This window comes from Odocoileus virginianus, chromosome 17 (assembly GCF_023699985.2).
Source record: "Odocoileus virginianus isolate 20LAN1187 ecotype Illinois chromosome 17, Ovbor_1.2, whole genome shotgun sequence".
Classification (NCBI taxonomy): domain Eukaryota; kingdom Metazoa; phylum Chordata; class Mammalia; order Artiodactyla; family Cervidae; genus Odocoileus; species Odocoileus virginianus.
Genome location: NC_069690.1, coordinates 44,814,109 through 44,835,717, shown reverse-complemented (window position 1 = coordinate 44,835,717; position 21,609 = coordinate 44,814,109). Strand labels below are relative to the sequence as shown.

Here is a 21,609-nt window from a genome sequence, read left to right as displayed (position 1 = left end):
AAGCTAAAATTGTAGCTGTCATTTGAGATACAATTCTTAAAGTATACTGGATTTTTACATATAGTGTTATTTCTTAGACTTTCTGAATTTTGTGAGATACAGGGAAGAGTACAAAGGTACACCTATTCAGCCACAGTAAGACTGCCACTGAGAACATGATGGGGATGCCTGGGCTGAACTCCATTGTGAAGAGGTACCTTATCAGCAAACTTAAATGCTGGATCTGGTAACAAAGTATTAAAAAGAATTAAGGAAATGGTATAGCTGCAAATATTAATAACTGGCAAAGATCAAGAACTAAAAATAAAAGACAGAAACTGAGAAGCCTTAGATAGGGTGCATCACAGAGCAGATTCTAGCATTCTGTATTATACTTCTGTATTTTATTTATGGTTGATGTTAAAAAATGCCTGCAGACAGAAAATCCAATCAATAGGTAAATCTACTTAAAACACCATTTCAAATGATAGTTTTATTCTGAGATTCTTAGATCTATGTTCAGAATCTTGGTAAAAACCATCTAAATAACATAATATATGTAAAGTCCCTAATTCAACCTCTGACACAAGGGACACCTAGCTTTTCTCCTCTATCGTTCCTCTCTTGGTTTACTTCTGCAGATTACAGTTGATTATCAGTATCATCAAAGAAATTTAAATACTCTTTTTACCTGTTATCCAGAATTTCTGCTATCCAAAATTTTCTTAGAGAAATGATGCTTTGTTTACAACTTTTCCAGATTTTCTCTGGAAGAGAAACAGAAGAGAAGGCCGTAAGTTTTCTCCCACAGAAAACAGTAAATCACCAGAATGCCATTTTCAGGGAGAAACAGTTTTCCATGTACCACAGGAATCAATCAGCATGAGATGAAAACAGGACTGAGCTTGAATATCACTGTTCTCTTCTCCAATACATCGTGGTGGGAGAAAATACCTAAAAGTGACTCGAAGATGCTTTAGTCACTGTAGTCTAAGAAAATATAACAGGAAGATGAATCATTTGTGAAAATCTGAAAGAGATGAACTCTGGCATCTACAGGAAAAAGCCACAGCAGAAAATCTCAACAAATTTAAGCCAGGTCATTATAGGCATTGCGAAAATCTTCACCCCAAGTGCTCTATTTCTGCCCTCTTCTCTGGTGCAGCCAACTAGGAGCAAGCTGTTTATTTACAACACCCAGCAGCTGGCTCCCTGTCACTGGGACACCCATATCCACAGGAGATGATTCACAGACTCAACTGCTCACAGAAAGAAAACATCTGCACCTGTACTGTGATTACAAGTGTATATACATAGGACAAATTACTTCTCATTATCAAGTTTTGCCAACTATGGGATAGCCATGGTCACGAATCATCCTTATTTGCTATCATTTAATAAATAAAATGTAAAACAAACCCTGAGTGTTCAAAGTTATTTATTATATGTTCAAAATAACTTAAGAAGAAAAAAAGTTCAGAGGCATCTACATAACGTGCAAGTATCAAGATTTACATACAGAAGAATCCAATCACAGAGTATACACCACAGGACTTCAACTACAACTCTCATTTCCAGCACTGATGTCCAACTGAGCTCAACAGTTCTCCTCTCACTCTATACACAAGTTATAAAACCAAAAGTAAATAATAAGCAATCTATAAATGGTAATGTAAGCCAGGTTTCCATAATGACTCACATCCACAAGTCTGGACTCATTTTTCCAAAAAGCCATGTCTAGTGAGAGTTGGACCGTGAAGAAAGCTGAGCGCCGAAAAATAGATGCTTTTGAACTGTGGTGTTGGAGAAGACTCTTGAGAGTCCCTTGGACTGCAAGGAGATCCAACCAGTCCATCCTAAAGGAGATCAGTCCTAGGTGTTCATTGGAAGGACTGATGCTGAAGTTGAAACTCCAGTACTTTGGCCACCTGATGCGAAGAGTTGAATCACTGGAAAAGACCCTGATGCTGGGAGGGATTGGGGGCAGGAGGAGAAGGGGATGACAGAGGATGAGATGGCTGGATGGCATCACCGACTTGATGGGCGTGAGTTTGAGTAAACTCCGGGAGATGGTGATGGACAGGGAGGCCTGGAGTGCTGCGGTTCAAGGGGTCGCAGAGTCAGACACGACTGAGTGACTGAACTGAACTGAAAGCATTTCCCTTAAAGCCTGAAATTGTATTTGTTCCAGTAAGCCAAAATCATGAAGGTGCAACCATTGGTTAGTTAGAAAATCCATTCTCAAAAAAAAAAACAAACTCATTCTCGACACTTCCATCTGTACCAAAAACTAATGGATATCTTTTTAACAATTATTGCTATGAAATAATTTCTCAACGGTTGTATTTCATACAATAATCTTAATTCTTTGGGGGGAGGGGATCAATGGCAAATCCTTCAAAACCTGTAAGTTATAAAGCAGTCATTGAAACACAACTAGAAACACACATTTCATACTGGTTAAGCTTCAGGCCTACACTTAAGAGCCTGGTTTTCCAAAGGTTTTATAAGCGCCACAGCACCCTATGCCCAAACCTTGAGTATAAATGAAGTGTACAGTACTGTAACTTCAGCATCTCATAAAATGGATGATGGATGGTTTTCTTTCTAAAGTAACCACAGACTTCCTAAGCGAATGGCAGCATCACCACTTTTTGGATCTACTGAGCTGTCAGTGGGTTTTTCCTTCGATACTCTTTCCTTTCCAAACCCCTTTCCTCTCCTTGTAAGCATTAAGAGAAAGGCTTAAATATCAGAATACACCACTCCAATTTGTGGGGAAGGGTAGAAAGGGAAAGTGGGAGAAGTGAGAGGGGAGAAAAAAGTCAATAGGTAGAATTGTGGGTTCTGGAATTGACATTTCTAAGCAAAACTGTGTCACTGCCAAGTGTGGTCTCACTGCGTTGTTGCACCACTAAAACTCCCTTTTCTCATTACCACTTTTTTGCTCTGCTAACAGACAAAAAACAACAGGGCTTTCCTGGTGGCTCAGGAGTAAAGCCAATGCAGGAGACGCATGTTCAATCCTGGACCCGGGAAGATCCCCTGGAGAAGGAAACAGTAACCCACTCCAGTATTCTTGCCTGGGAAATCCCATGGACAGAGAAGCCCGGTGGGGCTACAGTCCATGTGGTCGCAAAGAGTAGGACACAACTTAGCAACTGAACAACAACAGGCAGAACATGGTCTTCTTTGACATCCCTGCTTCAGCAAACAAACTCGGTTAAAGAGTGAGGAGTGAGAGTGTACAATTAACTGTGAATGGCTCTCATGAAAGAATAAAAATCATTTCTGTATTCTATCTATGAATGGAAAGTGACAAGGGAACGTGTGATGAGTGGTGGTGGGGATGGGGGGAGGGATGTTGAACTAAATGCTTTCTGCCAACTAGGAAAGCCAACAGATTTATATGTATTTTGACACTTAATATCTTCTTGAATATATCCCTTATGCTTTGGCTAAATTTATCTATAGACAAATCTAGGTAGTAGTAGAATTAGGACACAACAAATGTAAATCTGCATGGTCAATGAAGTACAATTTTACCTCAAACCCATTAGCACTGTCTGTTATGCTACCCTGCTAGATGCAAAATGGAATTTCAAAAGTATCTCAATTTGTATGTTTTTAATATAGCAGGATACATTCCCCCTATAGTCCTCCTTCTTCATGAACTATTCCTATCCTTTTGCCCATTTATCTGCACTCTGTATTCTGCATTTGACATTTACTATAAATTCCTGTTTGTTTTCCTCCAAAACTTACTACTTTATATAGTCACACCAATCTGTTAAATAAATATTCTTTCTAGGATAGCTTTTTAAATAATCTGCAAAATTCTTGGTAGCCCATAACTCAAAAGGATTCTTGAGTCTATCCCCACCCCACAACACAACACATACTGAAGAAAATCATGTTTGCTTACATAAAATGTACTGGACAGAAATCAAACGTGCTATTTTTAGTCTGTTTTCCAAATAAACTTTCAAATCTACCTTGTCTTACACTAGAAAAGAGAATTTTAAAAATTACTTGGTATCAACATGGTAATAAATTATGTAATCCCCTCCCAAATTATTTATATTTGAAGAGTTTCCTATCAGCTATATCCTAAACAGGATCAAGTCAAAGTTTACTGCCTTTTTCTGTAAACTAAAAGCATCTCTGGAGATCAAATGTAAAAGCCTCATTATTTGGATTATCTCTGGAGGTAGATTATATGATCAGATCTACTTAATGATGAAGAAATGAGGCCCAGAAAGGTTTTAAAATTTCCCCAAGATCACCCAGTTGTGATCTAGTGAAGCTAGAATCTGAAATCAGTTTTACTCCAGATTCTGGGCTTTTAACCACTAGTTAAGAATTACATTACAGATGAGTTGGAACAAGGTACAGGTCCCATGTGAACACAGACGAGGGCACCTTATCCCAATCATCAGGATCAGAATTAGACTAAATAATAAAGCAAAGTCACAAAGATCAAGGGGGAAATTTCAGAGTTTAAGATTTTATACACAGAATGAACTGCAAGTTAACAAAACAAATCCCCCAAAAACAACAAATAAAAAGCCCCCAAAGAAGTTCAAAGTTTCTTGGCAGTTGGAAGAGAGAAATAATGATTTCACTAAGATAACTTCTTTGGGCATTGAGAATAGGGACTAGAGAAGGTAAACTCAGTCCAGGAGCGGCTAGAGTTGTTAAAGGGGAGATATACATCTGCTCAGATGTGCTCAAAAATACTATAAATAAATCAAACTGGAATTCTAAAGAATGTTCACTAACTATAGGAAAATGGAAAAAAGAAAACACATAAGCAGAGTGGACAAACAGAAAACAAACAAACAAAAAAAAAGGTTTACAATGGTTAAAATTAAAAAGAATGACTATGGGAGGAGATCCCCGAGATTACGAAAAGCCAAAAAAAAAAGACACTGACTGGGTAGGAATGACTGTACCGCGTGTTGGTGAGGCCGTGGAGAAGCTGGCACTCTAAAACACTGATCACTCTGCAAAGCAGTCTGCAGTGGAGCCTGGTGTAGAGCACTGCCTGCCAATGACAGAGACGAACAGACACAGGTTCAGCCCCGGGGTGGGGAAGATCCCCTGGAGGAGGGCATGGCAACCCACTCCAGTGTTCTTGCCTGGAGAAGCCCATGGACAGAGGAGCCTGTGGGCTGTAGTCCATAGGGTTGCAAAGAGTTGGACATGACTCAATCGACTTAGCATACATATGCAAACATATATCAACTATATAATCCAGCCAGTCTGATCCTAGGCAAGAAGTAAAACCCTATGCCTACAAAAGGATTTGAACATAAATGTTTAAAACAATTTTATCTGTAATAGTCAAAAACTGGAAACAACACAAACGTCCATCATCAGGTTGATGAATAAACAAATTGTGGTATATTCACACAATAGAATACTACTCAGCAATAAACTACTGATATGTATATCACGGATGAATCTCAAAGTCAGGCAAAAAAAAAAAAGAACACACTGTATGATTCCATTTATAAAATTTCTAGAAAATGCAAACTAACCTATAATGACATAAAGCATATCAGCAGTTGCCTATAGTGGGGTGCAGGGAGGCACTGGCCAGCCTGATCTCAAACTCTCCTGGCTATTATTTTTCAATTTCTATTTCTGTCTCACTTCTCCTTTCCAAACTTCTAAATACAGATTCTGATTTTTGTTCTATCTTATTAGCCTATCCTTTTTAGCACTCTTTGTTGATTCCTTCACCAGAACTCAAGCTGTAAACGATATCCCATTTGCCCCAACATCTCCCTGGAATTTCAGACTTGAAATTCAACTGCTGCTCCACATCTTCTCTTGGAAGTCTAAATGGTACCTGAAATTTAACATACCCCAAACCAATCCTCCCCTCCTCCAGAGTTACTCTTATTCTGTCTGCAGTTTTCCCAAACTCAGTAGGTAGTTTTGTCATTCATGATGTTTTTAAGGCCAAAATTTTCAAGACAACCTCACTCCTTTGTCTCACTCCACAGTCAAGTTATCAGCAAATCTTGTCAGTTCTATCTTCAAAATATATATCCATAGTCCAACCACTTCTTTCAATCTCCACTGCTATCACACTGATCCAAGTCACCTTCATCTCTAGCCAAGATTACTATAAAAGCAAGAGTCTTCTAATTGGTCCCCTAGCTTATCCTCTTAACCCTCCAAGTCTCTTCTCCAAAAAGAAACCAGAGTAAAGCTTTTACAAAAACAAATCAGATCATGTCTCTCTTCTGCTCAAAATTCTCTCAGAACAAAACCCCAAATCTTTACCACAGTCTATGGATGGCATCCTTTATCACACAGCTGCTGGGACACTTCTGGTCTCTTCACCTTCCGTCTCCCTCTTGCGCACTCTGAATAAGGAAAACCTAGATTCTCGCAATCCCCTGTTCATACCAGTCATGCCATACTTTTGCCTCAAGATTACTGTACTTGTTATTTTCACTGCTTTGAAATATTTAATTTCATAGATATTAGCAGAACACACGCTCACTTCATTCAAGTCAGCTCAAAAGTCATCTCCCTAATGACTTTGCTCAGGCCACTTTCCTCTAAAATAACATCTCTTATTCTCCAGCCCTTTTTCTTTATAGCACTTACCCCTCACATAATTTTTATTTTACAATTTGTTTATAGGAGGTAAACTCCCTGAAGGCAGGCTTTTGTTCTTTTATCCCCAATACCTAAAACCCCTCAGCCTGACAAAAGGTAGTAGGGTTTTCAATAAATTGTGCTCAGTCACTAAGGCGTGTTCGCTAAGTTGTGTCCGACTCTGTGACCCCATGGACTGTAGCCCGCCAGGCTCCTCTATCCATGGAATTTTCCAGATAAGAATACTGAAGTGGGTTGCCGTTTCCTACTCCAGGGGATCTTCCTGACCCAGGGTTATCCAGGGATTGAATTCATGTCTCTTAAGTCTCCTGCATTGGCAGGCAGATTCTTTACCACTGTACTACTGGGGAAGTCCCTCTCAATAAATACCTGTTCAATAAAAATGTCCCTGATGTATTAACTGGAAATATAGGACTCAGAACAATATTATCACAATACTGTGAAAACAAATAAAATTTATGCAATAAAGTTACAAAACCCTAGAAGAAAAACAAAAAAGTAAAAAAAAAGAAAAAAAAGAAATCTTGAAAGGATATAAATGAATACCCACTCTCCCTTCTCCCTTCTTTAGCCTTTTTCCTGCATCTCCACTAGAACTCTCTAAAATGGATGTGTTACTCCTTTGCTGAAAAGCCACTAATCAAAGTGGCCCCTCAAATCAGTGGGGCCAAGATGGATTTTTTAAAGTATTAGAATAAAACATAGTTGATATCTGTTATAACTCTGGACACAGGAAGAAAAGATGAATCTGAGTGCAAAAAAATAAAAAGTGTCTCCACGGATAAAAGGAAAAACAATTTAAACAATACTGGAAAACAATGAACTGGGGAAAGAGGTTTCAGTAATTCTTTTATACGCAAAGAGCTAATCTCTAGTATATGAAGAGTTCAAAACAGACATTACACAGAAAGAAAAACACAAATTCCCCTTAAAAAAGGCACAACATGGATGAACCTTGAAAACATAATGCTAAGTGAAAGAAGTCTGACACAAAAGCCACCAACTGTATGACTCTATTTATATGAACTGTCCAGAATAAGCAACACAGCAGAGACAGGCTAGTTGGTGGTTAGGGCCTAGGGGCTTCCCTTCTGGCTTAGCTGGTAAAGAATCCGCCTGCAATGCAGGAGACCTGGGTTAGATCCCTGGGTTGGGAAGACCCCCTGGAGAAGGGAAAGGTTACCCACTCCAGTATTCTGGCCTAGAGAATTCCACGGACTGTATAGTTCATGGGGTCGCAAAGAGTTGGACACAACTGAGCTTCACTTCAGAGCCTAGAGGAAATGGATTGTGACTGTTAATGGTATAGGCTATCTTTTGGGGATAATGAAAATGTTTGGAATTAAGACAATGGTGGTGGTTACACAACCTTGTGAATATACTAAAACCACTGACTTGTATACTGTAAAAGAACAAATTTTAGGGTATACAAATTATATCTCAATAATAAACTACTCTGAGATACAATGGAGAAGGCAATGGCACCCCACTCCAGTACTCTTGCCTGGAAAATCCCATGAATGGAGGAGCCTGGTGGGCTGCAGCCCATGGGGTCACTGAGAGTCGGACATGACTGAGCAACTTCACTTTCACTTTTCACTTTCATGCATTAGAGAAGGAAATGGCAACCCACTCCAGTGTTCTTGCCCGGAGAATCCCAGGGACGGCAGAACCTGGTCGGCTGCCATCTATGGGGTCGCACAGAGTCGGACACGACTGAAGTGACTTAGCAGCAGAAACTGAGATACAATTCTCCTATCACACTGGCAAAAATCCTGAAGTAGGAGAGGTTATGGAAAACAGACCTTTTCAAATACTGCTGATGGGAGGGCAATTTGCTAATACCTACAAAATTATACATGAACCTGTATCCTTTGACCCAGTAACTTCACTTTTGGGAATGATCAAAGTAGAACACTGTTTCTACGTAACTCAGTGTCCACTGTCAAGGGAATGGTTAAATGCACCATGGCCTATTTACACAACAGAATACCACGTGGCTGTAAAACATGAGAAAAGATATTCAAGACATTCAAACAGTGAAAACAGCAATGTATATGTGTATATATGTATACATCTTTTCTATAAAGAGAAAAAATATCAATCTGTGTTTTTTGCTTATATTTCTATAAGGAAACACAAGGGTACCTTTATTTCTAACAAATACAACTGAAGGAGGAGACAAAGAGGGATGGGATAGAATTAATACTTTTATTATGTATCTTTTTATAGTCTTATTTTGTGAACCAAAGGAATATATTGTCTTTTTGAAGAAAACACCCCAAAAAACATTCCATGTCCTGGAGAATAAAGTCTGCTTGAGATTCTTAAATAAATCTTTTGTAAACTTTATTTAAAGTTAAAAAAACTTAAAATAAAATCCTTCATCCTCTCTGCCTTTTTTCCTTTAGAGCACTCAATACTACCTCAAACACTTATTTGTTAACTTGTTCATTATCTATCACCTCAAATTAAATAAAGACTTTGTTCTTATAACCCTGGCACTTAGAAAAACTATTAACTGAGAGATTTAATAAATTTGAATCTCTGCTCATTGATTTTCCTATACTTTATATGGTCTTTCCACAATTTCCTACTTGGAAAAATTTTTTATCCTTTAGGATCTAGCCTAAAGGTCACTTCAAGTCTTCTAGACCTCCTCATTTAATCTCCTCCTCAGAAAGTCAATAATAAATTTTTATTCCACCAATATCAGGACTTAATCTAGTAAACTGAGGTTAGTGGTGTCAGTTTCTTCTGCTGGAATATTAGTTTCTTGAGAGGAAAGTCCGTGCTTCTAAAAATCCTCTGAGCCCTCATATATAACTCAATATATGTGTGTTACATTTAACAGAAGACCTAAATCGATTTATAGGAGGCAGAAAATATAAAATATGTCCACTGTCCACCAACACAATCATTTCAGGGCAGAATACAATGAATGGAATAGAAGTACAAAATGTGAAAATACTCAGAGAAGGAAAAGAGACTGATTCCTATAGATTAAAAAGTATAAACTGTCAATTATACCGCAATAAAGCTGGAAAAAAAAGTTTAAGCCTGCTGCAGAAGACAAGTGGGTCTCTGAAGAATGGGTATGGTTTCACCAGGCAGAGCTGGGGTGGGAGGCAGGGGCAAGGCAGACGGAGAACATGAAGTGAGTGAAAAGTGACACAAGGCTTAGACTGGAACATGACAGAAGATGTTTGAGAAAACAGCTGCAGAGAAGGCGGAACAGGGAGGTCAGAGACCAGCCTGCAGAGGGGCTGAGCACACCGTGAAACCGGAAAGCAAAGCATGTGATGAGTAAACGTTCCTCAAAAGTGGTCCACAGACCACCTGCATCAGAATTATCCAGCGTGCTCACTGAAAATGCCAATTCCCAGGTCCTGCTTACCCAATTCCCACTCCCAGGCGTACTGAATCAGAATTTAACACATCTATGGTTAAACATTTAAGTTGTTTACAATGATCTGTGATAATACTTAAAACCGTGTGTGTGTGTATGTTAGTCGTTTTGTCGTGTCTGACTCTTTGTGAACCCATGGGCTATAACCCGTCAGGCTCCTCTGTCCATGGAATTCTCCAGGGAAGAATTCTGGAGTGGGCTGCCATTTCCATCTCCAGGGAATCTTCCTGACCCAGGGACTGAACCAGGTCTCCTGCATGCCAGGCAGATTCTTTACCATATGAGCTAAAGGGAAGCACATCTCCAATTACAGATTGAGGATAAATTTATAAAAGAACTTCTTTGTATAAAATAAATTTGTACAAAGTTATATAAATTGTGAAAAACTTTGTATGTGTGTTATTAAGAAAAAGTCAGTTTTTTTAAATGCATTATCTCTCCAAAAATTTTTAATATGTATTACCAAATGATCCCTCCAAAAAGCCAGTACCTGTTTATATTTCCACTATCAAGGATATGAGAATGCTGTTTTCCTCACCCCCTTACCAATGATTCTAATGCATTTTTAAATAAACAAGGCTTGGGTTAATCTTTGTTTAAATTATAAGAAGTTTTAAACTGTCATTAATCATTAGGGAAATGCAAATGAGACAAAAAACGCATAGTGAGGTACCATTTCACACCCAAAAGGATGGGTACTATTAAAAGAAATGAAACAAGAGCTGAAAAGGTTATGAAGAAACTGGAATCACTGTTGTGTACTGCTGGGAATGTAAAATGGTGCAGCTGCTGCAGAAAATGTTATGGTTATGATTTTCTTAATATATTATATACAGAAGTATCATATGATCCAGAAATTCTACTTCTGGATGTCTACCTAAAAAGAAATGAAAGCAGGGATGCAAACAGATATTTGTACACCCATGTTCACAGTGTATTATCCACAACAGCCAAAAAGCAGAAACAACACAGTATCCATTAACAAATAAACAAAATATGGTATACACCCACAATGTTATTCACCCTTAATGTAAGGAAATTCTGACACATGCTGCAATGCTGATGAACCTTGTAGACAGTTGGCTAAGTGAAAGATGTCAGTCACAAGAGGACAAATATTACACGTTTCTACTCACAAAAGGGCTTTCACAGAGAAAGTAGACTGGTGATTGCCAGGGGCTGGAAGGAATGGGGAGTTAGCATTTAATGGGAAGTGAGTTTCAGTTGGGAAGACATAGATGTAGATAACTGCTGCACAACAATGTAAATGTACTTAATGCTACAGACCTATGGTAAATTTCATGTTATGGATATTTTACCACAATGAAAAAGTAAAAAAAAAAAACCACTAAAATTCACTCATGCAATTAGTATTTACTACCATCAAGAAGCTTTCAATAAAGTATTAATAGTTTATAAGAAATTACAAACACTTACTAAAACTACAGTTATATTCACGAGGTATTTACGAACGTCCCTGGTGGTCCAGTGGCAACACTCCAAGCTCCCAATGCAGAGGGCCCAGGTTCAATCCCTGTCCAGGGGGCTAGATTTCATATGCCACAGCTAAAGACAGTATGCCACAATTAAGACTTGGTGCAGCCAAATAAATAAAATATTATGTATATATATACACACACACATATATATATAGTTATTCAGTGTTATATATGCTATACAACAAAAGACTAGAAGAAATACTGGAATCATCTGTTAAAGTTTAAACATTTTTATAGCACAGTGACTCTACAGGGAAATGCTTCACTTTCCAGTTTATCTGACTCATTTTTTCCATTACAATCTCTTTACTATAATGTTGGTCACAAAAATACCATTAATCCAAAAATATCAATTTTATATATTTCTTTGGGAAAGTTTCTCATTGACTCATGTAGAGGGGAAAAAAAACTCCCAAGGGATTGAGATGAACTAAAAAAGTATATAACTTTTCCCTTGTCAGTTTTTAAATGCTCAGTAAACTGAAATAACTAGGAAATTTAAAAAGTTAAAATAAGTAGTGCCATTTTAAATGTCTTGCAAATGCACAATCAAGTTGGGTCAGAGCCCAGTTTTAACTTCCTTCTTTTTTTTTTTTAATATCTATTTAACTAATCTGGGTCTTAATTGCGGCATGTGGGATCTAGTTCCCTGACCAGGGATCGAACCTGGAGCCCCTCGTGTTGGGAGTACAGAGTCTTAGCCACTGGATCACCAAGGGAGTCCTAATCTCCTTCTAATTAAAAAAAACTTGGGCTTCTCTGGTGGCTCGGAAGAATCTGCCTGCAATGCAGGAGACCCAGGTTTGATCCCTGGGTTGGGAAGATCCCCTGGAGAAGGGAATGGCTACTCACCCCAGTATTCTTGCCTGGAGAATCCCATAGACAGAGGAGCGTGGTGGGCTACAGACCATGGGGTCATACAGTTGGACATGACTGAGCAACTAACACTTTCACTTTCACTTAAAAACCTTAATTCCTTTTCTAAACAAAAATCCAGGATGAACTGACAGCAAGAGTACTGGAGTGGGTTGCCATTTCCTTCTCCAGGGGGTCTTCCCAATCCAGGGACTGAACCCAGGTCTCCTGCATTGTAGGCAGATGCTTTACATCTGAGCCACCAGGGAAGTAACTTGATTCTGACCTTGACTTTCATGAAACTGAGAGAAGCATTGACCTGAGAGCCAAGAGAGTCCAACAGGTACTTCAGGAATAAATATTTCTTTCCACTTTTTCATTTCTGAATTAGGTGCAAAATATCACATCAGATCATTACTAAGGTCCTTTCCATTAACAGTTGATGAAAATCAACTCAGGCAAAGCACTTTCACAAAACAACCAATAAATTATGTGGAATGCAGAACTCCAGGGACAGGAAAGAAGCAAAGTAACAAGCAGTGAAATTGAATAGTATTAAGACATCAAATTTTCAAAAAGGCATTTTCCAAACAGTCATCCCAGAAAATCCATGGTTGGACTAAACTGAAAAATTTCCATACTGACTCATCATGATTCTCAAGTATTAACTATCTGGGCCTCCCAGATTATGAGCTGAGTGATCCACTAAGAACTGTGCTAGTGATTCACACTCCTGAATGAGACTGCTTTATGTGCAGACACAAGGAATCAATTAAAGGGTTTACAATGAAGTTTTGTTTAACTGGAACGTTTTAAATGGAACTTAATTCTGCATGAGTGATAATAGATATTTAATAACTAGCTAGTGACAATTTCTCAGCAAAAGCATTATGGGAGCTTTAATCTATGTATTACAAACAGTAATCTAAGTATCACAAACAGGAAAACAACGTGTTTTTCAAAAGCACTCTTGGCTATGAACCATATTTGAAAAATAAATTTTTAAAATTTGTTTTAAGTCAAATTATAAAATAAAGGAGAGAAAGTATCTTGGCCCTATTAACTAACAAGGAAACAAAATACACCATTGTGGGTTGAAGTGTCAATTTGTGCTGGCAAAAAGCCATTATATTTGAATGTAAGAACCTTCAGGAACCAGCTGGAGAAGTATGGGGAACCTGGGATAATGTGTTCATTCACAGTGCATCGTAAGTGGTACTGTCTTTATGTAAAAAAGAACAGTATTGGTACACTAGTCCAAAACAGCTTAAAGCTTAGGTCAAATCAAATGAACAACAAACAGTCTAGGAAAATAACACATCTAGGGAAAAATTAAAAAACATATAACATTTCTGATATGACTAGGGTCACAATACAAAATTTGCAAAAAGCATTATCATACAGTGATGGTGAAGCTGGACTGGTACAACCTTTTTGGAAGGTATTATAATATTCACCAGAAATTTTAAAATGTTTTATGTCCTTTAATCAGTAACACGTCTAGTAATTTACCTTAAACAAATGCCCTATAAAAGAAGAATTTTATGTAATTTATGATATAATCTCTATGAGGAAATATTACACAACCAATATAAATCTTGTTTTTAGCTCAGTTCAGTCGCTCATCCGTGTCCGAGTCTTTGCGACCCCACGGACTGCAGTACACCAGGCCTCCCTGTCCATCACCAACTCCTAGAGTTTACTCAAACTCATGTCCATTGAGTTGGTGATGCCATCCAACCGTCTCATCCTCTGTCGTCCCCTTCTCCTCCCGCCTTCAATCTTCCCCAGCATCAGGGTCTTTCCCAATGAGTCAGCTCTTCGCATCAGGTGGCCAAAATATTGGAGTTTCAGCTTCAACATCAGTCCTTCCAAAAATCTTGTTTTAGGACAGAGATTACAAAACTCATACAACTATACAGGGTCAAAAAGTAGATCAGTGGTTGCCTAGGACTGAGAAGGATGGGGAGGAGTAGAGAGTAACTGGTAACAGGTACAGGGTTTCTTTTGAAGGGAATGAAAATATTCTAAAATTAAACTGTGGTGGAGGCTACACAACCCAGTGAGTCTACTAAAAATACTGAAGTACATTTCAAACAGGTGAACTGTACAGTGTGTGAATTATACCTCAGAAATGTACGTCTAAATACCAGTAAGTGATACAAGTAACAAACAGAACAGTGGGGCCTGGACAACATAAGGACCAACTAAAGGGGCTACTGCCTATCAGCTCCAGCCTTTGGAGTCATCAGATTGTCACAGCTTTCAAAATAAGTCTTTAACCTGGATTTTTATGTGAAGCCTGATTTGGGGATAATTTTTTGACTGAAGTATAAAATACCTACAGAAAGGTGAAAGTGGAAGTAGCTCAGTCGTGTCCGACTCTTCGTAACTCCACGGACCATATAGTCCATGGAATTCTCCAGGCCAGGATACTGGAGGATACTGGGTAGCCTTTCCTGTCTCCAGGGGATCTTCCCAACCCAGGGATCGAACCCAGGTGTCCCACATTGCAGGTGGATTCTCTATCAGCTGAGCCACAAGGGAAGCCCAAGAATACTGGAGTGGGTAGCCTATCCCTTCTCCAGTGGATCTTCCCAACCCAGGAATTCAACCAGGGTCTCCTGCATTGCAGGCGGATTCTTTACCAACTGAGCTATCAGGGAAGCACAGAAAGATACACAAACAGAAATATGGAGCTCAATGAATTTTCACATAACCATGTAACCAGCACTGAAATCAAGAACAAAGCATTACCAGCCATAATTATGCCCCCTTTCTACCTAAGAAACCATTATTGACAGACTGGGTAGTATTTTGTTATGGGAGATGGTCCTATGCATTGCAGAATAGATTGCAGTGTTCCTGGCCTCTTCCAGCTGTGACAACCAAAGATGTCTCCAGACATTGTCAAATGCCCCTTGGGAAACAATATTATACCACACCGAGACTCACTGGTTTAACCTGTCCTTGACCTTTACACAAATGGACTCACAGAATGAACTCACCCATCTTGTTGCATTTAGCTCTAGTCTACTCATTTTCTCTGCTCTATTATTTCACCATTGTGTGTATATATCACAATCTATCCATTCTACTGCTGATGGGCATTTGAGTAGCCTCCAGTTTGAAGCTATTATGCATAATGCTACTGTGAACATACCAAATGTGTCTTCCAGTGAATATATGTATGTTTCTGTTGAATGCCTAGACCCAGAATTGCTAGTTGTTTGGTCCACATATGTCAGCCTTAGTAGATTAGTTCTTTTCCTAAGGGGGTTTATCAATTTGCACTTCTACCTGTCTCTTTTTTCCCCTTTTTTCATGTTGGCAACTAATAAGAAAAATAAATATTTAGGTAATACTGAGCCAGATACTTATTAGCTGAATGAAGCCTGAGAATTTGCAATCTGTTTTTAAAAAATGTTTCATTGTGTGGGAAAATGCTCATATGTAGTAGAGAAACAAAAAAAATCCAAAATAATATAATATATGAATAGAAATATGGATGGATATTTGATGATTTTTGTATTATTTGCTTTTCAGTATTTTCTACAATAAACGTGTAATAATGAAGCTGGCAAAGCTTTCGTATGCAACAAAAGCCCCAAGAGAAATTTAAAAAATAGGTCAGGGTACAAATTTCATAATATTTGCATACATACATATTTTACATTCATAAGGACATAATTAAATAATGAATATATCACAGAAAAGTTAACTATCTCATAGAATCGTTGATACAATTACTACACCACTCCTGCATAAAGGGATCCAGGAAAGAACTTATATAAAATTTCACCCTAGAGCAAAATATTGGATGATGAGACAACAGGGTAATTCTTAATTTGTAAGAATATATCAAAAGTTATTAGTTCTCTGACGTATCTTATATAGCAGTTAGTATCATAATGCTGCTCTTCTCATTTCTTTAGAGATGCACTCTAAAGTGGTCCAGAAGCAACATAGAAAATTAACATCCTCAATACTTCCTTGAAACGCAGTTGTTGGCACTGTGCCATTGCTACCTGCTGGTTGTGAGTGTCTGATACTGAATAATTGGAGCTACCTTTATTTGAGAAAATGATTATTAAAACAGCCACCAAAAACGTTCCAGTGTCCATTATGAATTCTATTAAATGTTTGCTTGGCATGCAAAAATGTTACAAAACTCATAGTAATAGTAAGAATGGTTGGGAAGTTTCAGAAAGAGAAACAAGGGCACACAAGCTTCTCTAGATACATATTATGAAGTTATAATAACGTAAAGTGGAATTGGCAAAATGATTAGAAGACTGGAACAGAATAAAGCTCAGAAGACCTAAATACATCTGAGAAAATGTATGATACAGGTGGCATTTCAAACAGGAAAAGGATGGAACATTCAATAAATGATATTGAACTACTATGGGTAGCTATCTAGAAAAAATTAAACATAAAAGTTTAATCTTTAGGTTCCAAATAGATAAAAGATTTCAAATTAAAAGCAAAGCGATAAGCTAGATGAAATGAACATTTTTTCTTAATAAGCTTAGTAAAGACTTTTCTAAAATGAAACAACTTAGACATCAAATGAAAGAATTGACAAATTTAATATTAAATATAAATTCTAGAAAGCTAGAAAACACTATACAGAACTCAAAAGATACACTAAATGTTTAAAATTATTTGCAATTCTTAAAAGAAAAGGCTAAGTTCTCTAACACATAAAGAGCTCCAACAGATTTAAAAAAAAAAAAAAAACAACCTCAATAGAAATATGCAATGCAGATACAGAAAACAAACTTATGCTTACCGAAGGGGAAAAGGGAGGGGAGACAAATTAGGAGTTTCAGATTAGCAGAGACTAACTACTATATATAAAACAGATAAACAGCAATGTCCTACTGTACAGCACAAGGAACTATATTCAATATCCTATGATAAACCATAACGGAAAAGTATCTGAAAAAGAACACACATAAATATATATATCTGAATCACTTTGCTGTACACTAGAAACTAGCACAACATTGTAAATCAACAACACTTGAATTAAAAAAAAATATCTGCAATGAAGAGACAATTCTCAGAAAAAGAAATGTAAATGGCTTTTAATAATATGGCATGAAAAGATATTCAATATCCCTTGTAATTAGGATTTACAATTAAAACTGTACCAATATACTACTTTTCACTTGTCCAATTGGAAAAAAATTTTAAATTGATAACAGATCACTGATAAGGTGTATGCACGCTTAGTGGCTCAGTCGTGTCTGACTCTTTGTCACCCCATGGACTGTAGCCCGCCAGGTTCCTCTGTCCGTGGGGATTCTGCAGGCAAGAATACTGCAATGGGTTGCCATGCCCTCCTCCAGGGGATCTTCCCAACCCAGGGATCGAACCCAGGTGTCCTGAATTGTACACAGATTCTTTACCGACTGAGTCACCAGAGAAGCCCATAAATAGGCATTCTTTGTGCTTTACGAGAAGTGAGGTAAAACGGTAAGCTTCTGTAAAAGACAAAGTGGAATATCCATCAAAATTGAAAATGCACATACTTTCTGATCCAGCAAGCAATTCCAGTGCTCAACATTTATCTAATGAAATGTTCGGATATACAAAATATTGCACAAGAATATTCACTGCACTACTGTTGGTAACGGGCTGGAAACAATGTAAAGGCTATCAGTAAGAGACTCCATAAACAAATTACAGCACATCTAGTAATGAAAAAAAAAAAGTCAGCTATATCGGTAACAATAAGAAACAAACTAAGATATATGAGTGAAAAATGCAGGATATAGAACAGTGTGTAGAGTATGCTACTTGGGGGGGATACTGAGTGTATGGATATCTCTGAAAGAATTCACACACACAAAAAAGCGAACAGTAATCGCTTCAGCAGAAAGAAGAAATCTGAGTACCTGAGAAGAGAACAGAGGAAGGTTTGTTTTTCACTGTAAATCCTCTCACACCTTTGATTTTGTACTATGTAATTACCTATTAAAAAATTTTTTTTAATTCAGTGAAGTGAAATACTCAAGTATGAAACTATCAGTGCCAGCCTTAATGTATAATCACATAACATGTGATTCTTATCTTTCTTAGGACACTATTTATACTGAGTCTTGGTCCAGCAAACGGGAAGAAATTAAAATCAGAACTTTTTACATAGATAAACTATGTAAAAAAACAAAAACAAGACTAATCTCAGGACTTCCCTGGTGGTCCCAGTGGCTGCGACTCTGAGTTCCCAACACAAAGCGCCGGGTTACATCCCTGGTGAGGGAACTAGATTTCGAGTGCTGCAACTAAAGATCTTGCATGCTGCAACTAAGACCTGGTACAGTCAAATAAATAAATAAAATATGTTTAAAAAAAAAAGAAAAAACTAATCTTCAATTTCTTTATTCCATCTGACAACCTGCCTAAGTCTAGCTGTGATTATCTTCCTGTGAGGCAAGAGTCTCCACTATGTATACTACATCATAGGTGATAGTATTTTGGTTTATTAAAACCACTTAAGACTGATCAGCTCATGGATACAGTAGGTATTTACTAAAAACCTAGCACTGTATTGGCATATAAGACCAAAAATGCAAAAAAAAAATAAATAAATAAATAAGATTTCTAGTTAGAACAAAAACTCTGACAGAACTTATTTCATTACCACCAGTAACTACAAATAAAAAAGAAGTCAGTAAACATCCAAATAACTGTTGAGCACATAAATGAACTATGAGCTAGGTGCTAGGGATACCGGCCATCCAAGACAGACATTTCTCTTGACTTTATGGCACATAAAGTATAGTCTAGGAACCCCCTGGCAGTCCAGTGGTTAGGACTCTGAACTTTTACTGCTGGGGCCTGAGTTCAATTCCTGGTCAAGGAACTAAAATCCCTCAAGCCAGGAGGCATGACAAAAAAAAGTATAGTCTAATGATGAAATAGGTACTATACAAATAATTAAACTAATTAAAATTGTGATCTGTCCTACAGAAGGGAAGTGTAAGATGCTATAAAACAGTCCTAATCTAATATGGGCTTCCCTGGTGATTCAGACTGTAAAGAATCCACCTGCAATGCGGGAGACCTGGGTTCGATCCCTGGGTTGGGAAGATCGCCTGGAGGAGGGCATGGCAATCCACTCCAGTATTCTTGTCTGGAGAATCCCCATGGACAGAGGAGCCTGGAGGGCTACAGTCCATGGGGTCGCAGAGTCGGACATGACTGAGCGACTAAGCACAGCACAGCACACAGTGAAAGTTTTTCTGCAGAAGTGATATTTAAGCAAGTTCGAAGAATGAAGAGCTGCCTTCCAGGCAGAGAGATTAGCTACAGCATGTAGAAAGGCTGTTGGGTGAGCTCTGAACCTTCAGTGAATGGGGGGAAAAAAGATCTGTATAGCTAGACCATACACTACAAGAAAGCAAGTAAAAATAAATGATGCTGAAGTAGCAAGGCTGGATCATACCCTGTTAAAAATGAAGACTGAAGGTTTTAAAGGGAGAACAACAGAAGTTTTCAGATAAGTGACTTGATTATATTTGCTTTCTAAAGACAATTTTAGCTGATGTGAGAGGAGTAGATGAGAGTATACTGCTTAGGAGTATATACATACATAGTAAAAGTATGAAGAAACACAAGAGAATAATAAATTCAGGTTGGTGATTACCTCTGGTTAGGAGGCCTACAACAGCGGTTGTCAGGGGAGAGGAGGTACAATCAGGTAAGGAAACAGAAGACTTCAACTATACTGGTAATACTGTATTTTTTACTTTTTTAAACAGGAGTGAAAAAACAAGGAAAGACCATTTAAAATTGACTATAATAATTATCTTAGGAAAAGATGGTCAAGGCTAGGATGGGGAAATTAGAGGTGGAAAGAAAACTGCAAGAATCTGGCTTCAGTAAGTTGTTGACAGAGCCACTTAATGAAACAGGGTACAGTGAAGAAGGTGTAGGTTTGGAACCAAGATCAAAAGTTCACTCTGGGCAACTCAATTCAAACTAAGTGGAGATGCTGACTGAGCAGACAGCTGGGATCAGAAAAGGGGTCTGAACTATAGATAAAAAATTGGTTGTATTAAAAATATATGGTGGGACTTCCCTGGTGGTCCAGTGGCTAAGATTCCACACTCCCCATGCAGGGGGCCCAGGTTTGATCCCTGGTCAGGGAACTAGATCCCACATGCTATAATTAAGAGTTTCCCATGCCGCAGCTAAAAGATTCTGCGTGCCACAACTAAGACTTGGCACAGCCAAATAAATAAAAATAAATAACTATTAAAAAAAATGTATGTGGTAACTGAAGGCATAGAATGGTTAAGATTAGAGAAGGGAGGCAGACTAAGGACCAAGACTTGCTTGAAAGAGACCATCAATTAAAGATCTGGGTGGGGGTGCAGGAAACCTGAAGGAATAGCCAGACAGCAGAGAAGGAAAATTAGAACTAAGAGAAGAAACTATTTCAGGAAGAAAATTTTCAAATCCAAATAAATACCTACTCTAGATGGGCAATTAGGAATCTAAGGTCCAAGAATGAGTGCAGGGGAATTCCCTAAAAATATACAAGAGAGGCCAGACCCACTTCACTCTGAACATTCCCAAAAAGAATGCTGTAACTTGGTTAAGTAACAATAAATTCCATCAAACCTGATAAATCCCTCAAAGATGTAGCTGAAAATATTTATGACTATTTGAGACTTAACTACAATTTAGATGAAAATAGGATGTGAAGTTGATTCCATCTCTATAGAGAAAAAACAAAACCTCTGAAATCCTATACATTTTTTTGTTTCAAAGATTTTACATAATTTCCAGATTGCTAAACCTTTTTAGTATGTTAAACTCTAAGCATTTTGAGAGCAAAATCCACACAACATTCATCTTTGAATCTTCAGCATCTAGTTCAGTGCTTACCATAGGTACACAACTGAAGAGAACTTCACTAAATAAATGGGCACCAGAACACTTTTGTCCAAATTCTGCTAGTGTCACAGCAATATAGCCTTACAGAACAGGCTTTAACTAAGAGTTCTACTCATTCTACAGAAACAAAGATCTCATCCTTGTCTTTAGGGGAAAAAAAAAACCTCACTGGGCATCACTTTATTGACCTGAATGATAAACCCAAGTGTTCTCTACCATATGCCAGCCAGGATGACTGGTCATTCATTCCTGACAGCTGTAGAAAATAGCAGTGCTCAGACTTAACCAAATAGGTCCTTACTTCCACATAAACTA

The 21,609-nt window shown here is 37.9% G+C and overlaps 1 protein-coding gene across 3 annotated transcripts in view; it reads right to left on the bottom strand.

Annotated features, from left to right (window-relative positions):
* Positions 1-21,609, bottom strand: part of GJC1 (gap junction protein gamma 1) — a 31,035-nt gene that overhangs the window by 5,926 nt on the left and 3,500 nt on the right. For all 3 annotated transcript variants that reach the window (XM_020873445.2, XM_020873446.2, XM_020873444.2), the window contains exon 2: positions 671-746. The gene's annotated coding sequence lies outside the window, so the exon portion shown is untranslated. The remainder of the gene's footprint in view (positions 1-670; positions 747-21,609) is intronic.